Below are 12,523 nucleotides of genomic sequence, written 5' to 3'. Positions count from 1 at the left end.
TATGGCCTTATGTATCAAGATTTTGACTACTGCAGATCTCTGCTAGTAGAGCCCAAGGTTTCTACTGATTATGACTAATGAGGGAAACCATTGAGCCTAAGTTCCTTTGAGTCTGGCTTACTTCACTTAATATGATTTTTTCCAAGTCTTTCCATTTCCTAACAAATGGGTCGATGTCATTCTTTCTGACAGCAGCATAGAATTCCATTGTGTACAAATACCACAACTTGTTGATCCACTCATCAACTGAGGGACATCTAGGTTGGTTCCATATCTTTGCTATGGTGAATAGTGCTGCAATGAACATTGTTGTGCTAATGGATTTAGTATGTCCTTGTTTCTGGATGGTTGGGTAAATGCCAAGGAGTGGAATTGCTGGGTCATAGGGGAGTTCTATGCTTAGCCTTTTGAGGCACTGCCACACTGCTTTCCATAGTGGTTGAATGAGTTTGCACTCCCACCAACAGTGTAGTAGTGATCCATCCTGGCCACATCCCCTCCAGCATCTGTTGTCATTCGTTTTCTTGATCCTGGCCATTCTAACTGGAGTGAGGTGGAATCTTAGAGTTGTTTTGATTAGCATTTCTTTTATGACCAGAGATGTGGAGCATTTCTTCATGTGTCTATAGGCCATTTTTGTTTCTTCTTCAGAGAAGACTCTCTTTAAATCTTTGGCCCATTTTTTAATGGGATGGTTGTTACTTTGGAGGTTAGTTTTGGAGTGATTCAATTTTTTGAGTTGTTGATATATTTTAGATATGAGGCCTTTGTCCGTTGTTTGGTTGGTGAAGATCTTCTCCCATTCTGTAGGCTTCCTGATTAGTTTACTAGCTATGTCCTTTGCCATACAAAAGCTCTGCAGTTTAATGCAGTCCCACTTATCCAGCCTTTCTCTGATTTGTTGTGATTCTTGGTCCTTATTAAGAAAGTTTCTAGCTGTGCCAAGGTGGCCTAGTGTATCTCCTATTCCTTCCTGTAAAGTTTTCAGTGTGTCAGCTTTTACCTCCAGGTCTTTGATCCATTTGGAGTTAATTCTAGTGCAAGGTGACAAAGAAGTCTCCAGCTTTAGTTTTCTGCAGATGCTTAACCAGTTCTGCCAGCACAACTTGTTGAAGAGGCTATCTTTCTTCCATTCTATTTTTTTGGCTCCCTTGTCAAAGATTAGGTGGCCATAGGTCTGTGGTATAATATCTGGGTCCTCAGTTCTATTCCATTGGTCTTCAGGCCTGTTCTTGTGCCAGTACCAAGCTGTTTTGAGAATTATAGCTCTGTAATAGAGTCTAAAGTTTGGAATTGAAATTCCTCCAGCGCTGTTCTTTCTGTGAAGAAGTGTTTTTGCTATACGGGGTCTTTTATTATTCCATATGAAATTTTAGATTGCCTCTTCTATTTCTTTAAAGAATGACATTGGGATATTGATGGGTATTGCATTGAATTTGTAGATAGCTCTTGGCAAGATTGTCATTTTCACAATGTTGATTCTTCCAATCCAGGAGCATGGAGGGTTTTTCCATTTCCTTAGTTCTGCTTTAATTTCCTTTGTTAGGGTTTTAAAGTTTTCATCAAAAAGGTCCTTTACATTCTTAGTTAAGCTAATTCCTAGGTACTTTATTTTCTTTGAGGCTATTGTGAAAGGAGTTGCTTTCCTGATTATTGCCTCGTTCCTGTCACTGTTGGCGTAAAGTAAGGCACTTGATTTTTGAGGGTTGATTTTATAGCCTGCTACTCTTCCAAAGCTTTGAATCAGCTCAAGGAGCTTGGGAGTAGAGTCTATAGGATTCTTTAAATACAGAATCATGTCATCTGCAAAGAGGGATAGTTTTATTTCCTCTTTCCCTACTGGGATCCCCTTTATGCTTGCTTCTTGCCTTATTGCAATGGCTAGGAATTCTAGTACTATGTTAAAGAGAAGTGGAGAGAGTGGCATCCTTGTCTCGTTCCTGATTTTAGAGGGAATGGCTTTAGATTTTCACCATTAAGTGTAATACCAGCAGTGGGTTTCAAATACACAGCCTTTATTACATTGAGGAATGTTCCATGGATTCCTAGTTTCTCCAGAGCTTTTAACATAAAGGGGTGTTGGATCTTGTCAAATGCCTTTTCCGCGTCTATTGAGACAATCATGTGATTTTTTTCCTTGCTCCTGTTGAGGTGTTGAATTATATTAATTGATTTTGGGTAAGATGTGTCTCTTGAAGACAGCAGAAGGATGGCTCTTGCTTTTTGATCCACTAGACAGCCTATGCCGTTTAATTGGAGAGTTAAGTCCATTGATATTGAGAGTTAGGATTGAGAGATATTTATTAGGTCCTACCATTTTTAAAAGGTTTTATTTGGCCCTGTGTCTTGACAGTTCTTGTGGTCCTTAGATGGTATGCTTTTTATTTGTGGATTCTATGAATTCATCCATCTTTCTTTGAAAAACCTTTATTATGGCCTCCTTATGGCTTCTTCTTTTTCACTTATCACCTTGTTTATGGTTTCCTCTTGTTCAGCTATGGCTTCCTCCCTTATCTCTTTCTTTATATTTTCACATTTTTCATTAATGATGTTTATCAATTGTATTTGTACAGCACTTGGAAGACTCTCCTCTAGGTTTCCCAGTGACTGTTCCATTGGCTGTTTACATTGGGTGGGGGGGTGGGGGATGTTGTTTCTTGATTTGACATTTTTCTTGAGTTTCTTGTTCTGCCCATTTGAAAATGGGAGCAAGATTAATACTAAACACGATTATAGTTTTTCAGATATAACCAACCTAGACCTCTGTAGCTGGCAGACTCTAGATGTTCACAAGTTTTGATTGGTGTTATCACTCTTTCTTTTTGTGCAGTTACCGACCAGTCTAATAATTCACTGATAAGTGATTTGTACCCAAAACAATAAGCCTCTCAATCCAATCTCTATTGTCTTTAAGTCCCTCTGAGCCTAGAGAATAATTAAACACCTAGATATACAGTGTTGCTCAACAGCCATCAAGTGTAGATCCATGCAGTATAAGGGTTGAAAGATGAGCAGAGGTCCAGAGATAGAAAAATAGAATGAGAGAGGTCAGGGGGTAAGTAGGTAGCGTATTTGGGTACAAAGTTTGGAAAGTAGTAGAATAAAACTTATTTGTTGCTGCGCGACTAGCTCTTAGCCCAACCAGTGGCGTCACAGTGGACCATGGGATGGATCTGCGAGCTTCCATCTGAGCGCTGTTGGTGGACATTTTCCTGTGCTGCTTCCAGGGGCAGCCCCAAGCCAAGGGTCTGGGGATTGAGAGTTTCAGGGGCTCTCAGCAGGACCAGCAGGAGACCCCTCTGTTCCCAGGGGTGGGGCCCAGCTGGGTATGTGGGCTCCAAGGGTGGAGCCGAGCCATTTTGGTTCTCAGAAGGGGAGCTTGGCTGCTGGTCGGGGCCCTTCAGATCCCTGCTGTGTTTCCACTGCTTTGTCAGAGTCTGTGACTGGGGGGGGGCCCTCGGTGCTGTCTTGCTCAGGATTCCCAGCTGGAGGATGCCCTGCTCAAGAATTGAAGGGGGCAGATGCTGGCTCCTATTTACCCGCACCCCATACCCACTGTTGTAAGGCAGGGTCCCAACGCCCTCCACTCTCCAGATCCAGTGGCCTGGGAGGGGAGCCTAGTGGGCGGGTGGGAGCTAGGACAGCTCCACCTCCCCTGGTGGGGTGCTGAGTCTTAGCGCCCGCCCGCTTGTCAGTCTCCAGTCAGAGGGCTGGGGTTGAGCCCGTTGGGCAGGTGGGAGTTGGGACAGCCCCGCCTCCCTTGGTGGAGTGCTGGGTCTTAGGTAGCCTGCCTGACAATCTCCAGTCAATGGCCTGAGGGAGGGGGCTGTTGAGGGAAGGGGCAGGATTCTAAATTCCTTGCCCCCCTGCTCCCGCCAGTCTTTCTCGGGCGGGGTGTTGGGGTCTGAGTTAAGTTCTATTGCTTGGCACCTGCTCTGCTTTCCCGATGTGTTTGGGGACACGCTGTATTACTCACGCCTCTGCGTCTGTCTGCGGGTTCCACTGTGGTGGGGAGTCTTTCACTTGCCTCGGGTCCCTGCAGCCGCCTGTGTTCTGCGTCTGGGTTCCACTGCTTGCTGTTCTGGTTCTACATCTGGGTTCCGCTGCTTCTGCCGTTTGCTGGCCCGGTTCTGTGCTGGTTTCTGCAGCCGTTGGGCTCCCAGCCTGGCGACCTCCACTGCTGCCGCTTTGGTGGATTAAAGCCAGCGCCTGCCTCCGCTTTCCCAGCGTGGAGCCTGCACCCGCTCAAGCCGCTTTTCGCGGCTTGATCCGGCACCAGCTGCTGCTTTTGGCGGCTTTCCGCGGCTTTTGAGGCTTGGATCCAGCGTCGAGAGATGGGGGAGGGGTCTTCGCGTTCCGAATTCTTTGAGAAAGTTGGATGGGAGCTTTATCTGGATTTCTTTTCCGGTTTGAGTCCTTCTCCGTTGCTTTTTGAGTTTGTTGTTGTGGATTTCTTTAGGTAGTTGGCTCCTGGGACTCCCTGGTTCTCTCTTTTTGTCAGAGAGAGCTAGGCAGCGTCCCTATTGTCTCGGCGCCATCTTCCTTCTCTACAGAAGGAAATTTTGGATTGCCTCTTCTATTTCTTTAAAGAATGACGTTGGGATATTGATGGGTATTGCATTGAATTTGTAGACAGCCCTTGGCAAGATTGTCATTTTCACGATGTTGATTCTTCCAATCCAGGAGCTCGGGAGTAATAAATATTTCTCAACCCTGACTCTCAATATCAACGGACATAACTCTCCAATTAAATGACATAGACTATCTAGTTCTATCAAAAAGAAAGTACCATCATTCTGCTGTCTTCAAGACGATGCATCTACCCAAAAAAACAAATATTTTTTGAAAGTGAGATGTTAGAATAAAGTTTATCAAGCTAACAGGCCCCATAAACAGGCTGGAGTTGCCATCCTCATATCAGATAAAATATTCAAACAAAAAATAGTGAGAAAAGACAATGAAGGTTACTACGTATTAATAAAGGGATCTTTCCTCCAGGAGGACATAACCATCCTAAATTCCGGAGCCCTGAACTTCATCAAGCAAACTTTACTTTCACTGAAACCATACATAGATTGAAACACAGTGATTGTTGGTGATTTTAACACACCACTCTTACCTATGGACAGATCAATCAGGCAAAAACTCCACAGAGAAACATTAGAATTGAACAACTGTATAGACCAATTAGATCTAACAGACATCTGCATATTATTTCACCCAGCAACAACACAATATACATTTTTTTCAGCAGCACATGGAACATTTTCCAAAATAGACCACATTTTAGGGCATAAAACAAATCTGGGCAGATTCAGAAACACTGAAATTATTCCCTGCACTCTCTCAGACCACAAGGACATCAAATTGGAACTGAACACCCATCTCCACCAACAAAAACCCTGTAACTCATGGAGATTGATCAACACATTGTTGAATCACCAATGGGGTTATCAAGGAGATCAGAACAGAAATCCAACAGTTTGTGAAATTTAACAATAGGAGCACACAAAATACCAGTTCCTTTGGGACACGGCAAAGACAGTACTCAGAGGAAAATTTATAGCTCTGAGTGCCTACAATAACAAATTGGAAAAATCTCAAACCAACAATTTAATGTGTTACCTTAAGCTCCTGGGAAAAGAGCAACAAACCAACCCTAATCCCAGTAGAAGGAAGCAAATTATTAACATCAAAGAAGAATGAAATGAATTGGAGTCAAAAAAAACTACAGAAAGAATCGACAGAACAAGAAGTTGATTCTTTGAAAGAATCAACAAAATTGAAAGACCCTTAGCAAATCTTACCAAAAAACGAAAGGAGCATACTTAAATAAACCAAATCGCAGACGAAAGGTACTATCACGACAGAAATTACCAAGATCCAGAGCATCATGAGGGAATACATCTCAAACCTTTATGCCAACAAATTTGAGAATCTAGAAGGAATGGATGAATTGAATGAGGGAAATGGGGACCAAGACATGTGAAAGGGTATCAATGCATATGAATTAATGTACCCTTTATCTGGCAAATACCATGTAACCCTTCTATTACAATAAAAATATATGAAAGAAAATAAATGGAATGCAGTAGAAATCTCCAAAAAAAAAAAAGAAAGAGAACTATAGATCTATTTTTTTGATGAACATCGATACAAAACTTCTCAACAAAGTACTGGCCAACTGTCTACAACAAATTATCAAAAAAATTCTACACTATGATCAAAGCTGGTTCAACATACACAAATCAATATAATTCAATACATCACCAGGAGCAGGGACAAAAAATCACATGATTGTCTCAATAGATGCAGAAAAGGCATTTGACAAGATCCAACACCCCTTTATGTTAAAAACTCTGGAGAAACTAGGAATCCATGGAACATTCCTCAGTATAATAAAGGCTGTGTATGACAAACCCACAGCTAGTATTATACTTAATTGCGAAAAGCTAAAGCCATTCACTCTAAAATCAGGAATGAGACAAGGATGCCCACTCTCTCCACTCCTGTTTAACATAGTATTAGAATTCCTAGCCAGTGCAATAAGGCAAGAAGCAAGCATAAAGGGGATCCAAGTAGGGAAAGAGCAAGTAAAACTTTACCTGTTTGCAGATGGCATGATTCTGTATTTAAAGAATCCTATAGACTCCATTCCCAAGCTCCTTGAGCTGATTTAAAACTTTGGAAGGGTAGCAGGGTATAAAATTAACCCTCCGAAATCAACTGCCTTCCTCTATGCCAACAGTGAGAGGAATGAGGTAACAATTAGGAAAGCACCTCCTTTTGCAATAGCCTCAAAGAAAATAAAGTACCTAGGAATTAACTTAACTAAGAATGTAAAGGACCTTTTGTTTTTTTGTATTTTCTTATTGTAATTAGTAAAAGGTTTACATGATATTTGCCAGATAGAAGATGCATTAATTCACGTACATTGATACCCTTTCACATGTCTTGGTACCCATTTCCCTCACCCCCCCACATCCCCCACCCGTCTTGGTTTTCCCCCCTTCCCTATCAAATTTCAATTAACCAAATACAAATAAATTCAATATATCAGATAACAAAGTGAGATACTATAATAATATGAGATAACCAAGGGACAGCAAAGGAGATGAGAGACAACATAGTACATTAAGGACATAATATGGCTTTTGTTTTGATACTTTCAGGGATCATTTCTATAGTATGTAAAGGACCTTTTTGATGAAAACTTTAAAACCCTGAAAAAGGAAATTAAAGCAGAACTGAGGAAATGGAAAAATAGTTTAATTTTTGAAATATGATATAAGGTAAACTGTAATAAAATAGTTATATTCAGATGAATATTTGTCAATATATGTAAAATACATGCCATACTTAGAGTGACTGTTTAATGTCAGGCACCATACTCACTTTAGGAAAAACAGCATATAAAATGGTTCTTATTTTTTACAAAATATAAGAAAAATAGATAACTAAATTTGCAAAAGATTAGAGGTGCTTCTCAGTTTCATAGCAGTGTTCTATAGTCACGTATAATTTTATTACATATTAAATTCTCTAGGTGGATTTTTCAGTGTTTACATTAAGACTTAGGCAAATTTTTTTTTATCAGTTTTATGGTCTGGATGGTATAGTAAACAATCTGTAAATTATTAACTTTCATTCTGCAGAGTATCATATTACATAAAATGAATGCTAAATGGTAGCTAATGTACAAATTCTGCTTTTAAAATAGTTTTTATGAAGACATGAAGGAAAAATTTCATAATAATTTAATATCAAATACTCCATCTTAAAAACAGTAAAAAAAAACCTAAGTAATGCCTGCAGTTTGTGGAGGTGAAATGGTATTTGTGAGATATCTGCAATTTTCAGCAATTTTTTTTCTCGTTCAACTACAGTAGAAACCTCCCTAGGTCTTTCTTTTTCTGTGTGCTCTATGTTGTTGGTGATATGTAAAATAACTGCTGATTGGATCATTTTAATTGCTAAACTGTTCTTAAAATATCTTCTGTTATAATCAGTTAGAACTTGATCACAACAGTTTATCATGCTTATTATGCTTAGCTCCACACTTCCAAAATGCTTTATTTGTATATGAAGGCATATTGTCTGTGAGAGAACACTGAGTCTGTGAGTTATATCTTTTTTTCCCTAACTTCTTGACCAAGTAGGGACTGAATATGATGTACACATTAGAAGTTGCTAAAGTACAGCAGAGTAAAGCACACAGTGTTTTAATCAAGTCATAATTTACATAAATAGTATATTTGTTTTGAAGATAAATTGGGTTTAATTCCTTTGGAGAATTTAGAACTCGCACTTATTATTCATTAAATTGTTTTCCCAAGTCATAAACATTGCTATGTATTATCTGTACAGAATATACCGTATCTTCTATGAATAATTATTCATATTCTATCTTTTTATATAGTGTTTCAGGGTTCTATTACTGAAGTAATGAATAATGAAACCACAATTTAAACAGAAGTACTTCAAATACATGCTGTAGAAAAGGATTTGATTGTGTAGATATAGATTAACATGGATTTTCTCAATAATTTGTATATCCATATTGCTTGAATTCAAACAGATGGTTGGACTTTTGTATTGTATTGTATTGTCAGGATAATGTTTAGGGGGTTACATCTGCCAGGTTATGGGTGCACTACTTCTGGAATCTCGATACCCCTTCTTATGTTCCCCTTTTCCCTCCCCAAATCCCCTCCCAATCATCTTGAATATTAAATTTTAATCTGACTACAATGATATGTGAGGATTCTGGTTATTTAAAATATTATTCAGATCAAGTTAATAAGAATATAATGTAATTTAATTTAAGTTTACTGTTTCAGACTCTATCATTACTTATGGGACAATCTTATACATTTCAATTATCATGCACACCATATTCTCTATTACATATGTTTTATGATAATGGAAGTACCAACAGTTTAATTAGTATATAATGTGATAATCTTTATAAAACTATTGTATTGTTAAACTATTCTATATAAAAGTATTTTATAAACCAGTCTGGTTAAAACTGTTAGTCTTTATACATGCCAATCTCAGAAGTCTTTTTTTTTTTTTAAATGAAGCCATCCTCATAGAAGTCTGGTGACAGAAACCATGATCACATTCAGGGCTTCCCAGCCTCAATCCCACTGAGCACTGACAAAGAGAACATAGAAGACCAACTAGAAGGTGGTGATACATCTTCATCCTGTTCTGCACAACAAAAGCCTTAACTGAAGCATAGAGCATTTTTAGCACAAGAACAATGACATATCAGTATAGAAATATGGATATGTTTTGTAGCATAGTATGGATGTATATGAACAAAATACACCGAGGCAAGAAAATGAGAAAAATGAACAGAGGATACACTTAAGTTGAAAAATAAGTTCTTGGGCTATAACTCATTAGAAGACAATTGTCCAGATTGCAATATGTAAAGGAAAAAATATCCATGATCAAATAATATTGATTTTTTGGCCTGTCCTGGGGCGTGGACTCAGGGGCTGAGAACTGTTGTTGGGCTTTCTCAAGTGTAGAACTCTACCATTGAGCCACTTAATTGCTTTGTACACCACATTCCTTGTGTGTAAGATGCAAATAGTACAACAGGTTACATTAATATTAGCTTACAATGCTGATTTAATAGCTATTGAAAATGAGACACATAAAAGTTTCAGACAAGAGGACATGCATTTAATTCTAATTATAGCTCAGTTATCATCACTGAGAAAAAAATTCTGAAGTGAAAATTAGGAAGAATAAAAATACACTAAACCAGGCTCATGTGAGACTCTTAGCTCCAATTAAATACTAGAAAATAGGAAGTGGACTTGTGGGTAAATGGGTAGGGTGGTAGTCTTGAGCAGAAGAGCTCAGGGACAACGGCCAGGCCCAGAGTTCAAGCCCCCAAACCCACAACAAAAGCAAACAGCAACAACAAAAACAACAACAAGAAAACTACAGCTATCTCATTGTGTTATTTCATGTGTGCTCTGAAATTCAATAAATTCTCAAACATCATCATAACAATTTTCATAAAAACAAGAGAGATTTGGAAACTAAAAAGTCTGTAACATTAGTATTATTTCACAAGAACAGAAGTTCAGTCCAGAAGCATGGGAAGTTTGTCCACTTCATTGGTTCTGCTTTAGTATTCTTTTTCAGGTTATTAAGATTTTCATTATAGAGGTCCTTCACTTCTTGGTAAAATGAATTCCTAGATATTTCATTGTTTGGGGTTTTTTTTGTTTGTTTTGTTTTTGAGGCTGTTACAAAAGGAATTATTTTCCTGATTTTCAGCCTTGCTTTTCTAATTTTAGGCATCCAAAAAATCCATTGATTTTTGTGGGTTAATTTTATACCCTCCTCCTTGGCCAAATTTTCAGATCAGCAACTTGGGAGTGGAATCTAAATTTTTTTTTGAACTCAGGGCCTGAGCACTGTCAGGGTTTCTACTGCTATACCACTTTAGCCACAGCACCACCACTTCTGGTTTTTTCTATGTATGTATTTGTGCATGCCAAGCAAGCATTCTTCCACTAGGCCAAACTCTCGACCTATCTATAGAATTCTTTAAATACAGGATCATGTCATCTACAATTCCCTATTTGCATTCCCTTTGTATTTGCCATTTGCTTTATTGCTCTAGCTTGGAATTTTAATACTATATTAATAGTATGTTAATATGTATTACTATATTATTATAGTATTATATGTGATACTATATTAATATTATATTGAAGAGATGTGGAGAAAGCAGACATTCTTGTCTTGTTCCTGACTTTAGAGAACATGGATTTTAACTTTAAAAAAAAAGTTAAGAAAGAAAGAAAAACACAAAACAAGAACAGAAGTTCAGAAAAGCTACTGACCTTGAATTAGCAGGTATGTGTAATATTCAAACATTTTATTTCTTGGTTTACTTACACACAGATTTCCATTTGTAAAAATGGTAAACAATAAGCTCATGATATTTTGTATATATTTATGAAGTATCTTTCTGCATATGTGAAAAGCAAATTTAATAATATTGACCTTTCGTTTTGAAAATTTATTATAACAATTTTTCTATAACAGAGTTTGGATCCAAGATCTCAGTATTTTAGGCAAACACTTTTTTTCCTTAAATGAGCTAGCCACCACTTTATACTGCATTTTGGTTTTGATATAGGCAACAGGTAATATTACCTAAGTAGTTTCAAACTCATGATCCTCCTGCCTCTACCTCCTGCATGACTGGGATACATGTGTATTATGCAGTCTATGCAGAGTATGCGCATATGACATTAAATATTTATATTGTCAACATTTCAGTTTTTATTGATTATTAATTAATTTAATTTTTTTATTAAAAACCTTTAGAATTACACATCAACTTAAATATCATCTGTGATATTATCTAATGTGTACTAATGAAATTTAGTAAGTATTGGGAAGCTTATGTAAATACTTACATCTCTATGTGTATGCCTTCATCTTCCTGAGTCAGAGACAGGTGAGATTTGAATCAATATTTAGTTTTGTAAGAACTTACTCTACTTCTGCAAAAATCATTAAGGTCATCCCCATTGCCCTCTGGCAGATCTGAAACTGCCTTGTTTTCTCTGATTACTATATTTAATTTTAATTATAAACTGTGTAGTGGTTTTTGTAGTCATCAAAATATGAGGTTTTCTAAATTATGTATTAGAGTTAAAACAAATTATTCTTATTTCCCATCTTAGAATGGAACACATAACATAACCAACTATATTTTTTAGTAGATGGCATAAAGAGATAAAACATCCTTTTGAAGCAATCATCTTGTTTAAACTTAAAACTGCCACTTCTGCTTTGACTATGTATATCAAATGTTCTTTCCTAGTATAAAGGCAAAAGAATTTCTGAATAGTGTTCAAACACTTATATGGATCCTAATAAAACTGGGTTAACAGAATGATATTGTAAAATGTAGGAGTTTACAGTATGCCCCAGTTTCAGAAATAGTAGGCCAAAATTGACTTATTCTTAGATTTACAATTAAATACTGACTTTGGGGAAATGTACCATTTTTCTATTAGGTCCTCCTTAACTGGGAGTATCTAAGAAAGAACACATATCTGCTTCCACTCTTCTTTTTTTTTTAAATTGTAGATAGCCTGGCATACTTAGAAATCAGTAAGTTCAAAATCAGTTATGCATGGACTAGAAATAGCTTTCTCCTGTGTGTAATCAAAGAAAGTACATGGAGTCTTGCTCCTTCCTTCAGATTAGAAAATTCTGCTTTTTTTAAAATTGATTTTGTAGATTTAAGCAATTAAACTCTGCTTCTTTGTGCTCTCTCTAAAAATGGGAATGAGTGCTAACTAAATTGAATATTCAGAAACTGTTAAATAAATAGTTTATGTAGAAAGAATTTATAAATTATGAACTGCAATGTTCCAAAAGTTAATCTCTGCTCCCAAGAATCCAGATGGAAAAAGTAAGAAAACCAAAGGCAGCTAAAAGACTGGTAATATTTTAAAATCATGACTATGTT

At 37.3% G+C, this 12,523-nt stretch overlaps 1 pseudogene; it reads left to right on the top strand.

The window, feature by feature from the left end:
* Positions 1-7,156: 7,156 nt before the first annotated feature.
* On the top strand, positions 7,157-7,251 carry LOC150056854 (small nucleolar RNA U3; annotated as a pseudogene).
* Positions 7,252-12,523: the final 5,272 nt, after the last annotated feature.

Source organism: Megascapheus bottae, chromosome 11 (assembly GCF_031878675.1).
Source record: "Megascapheus bottae isolate mThoBot1 chromosome 11, mThoBot2.hap1, whole genome shotgun sequence".
In the NCBI taxonomy this organism is placed as follows: domain Eukaryota; kingdom Metazoa; phylum Chordata; class Mammalia; order Rodentia; family Geomyidae; genus Megascapheus; species Megascapheus bottae.
Note: the sequence above shows the minus strand (reverse complement) of the source record. Positions and strands in the feature narration are given on the sequence as shown.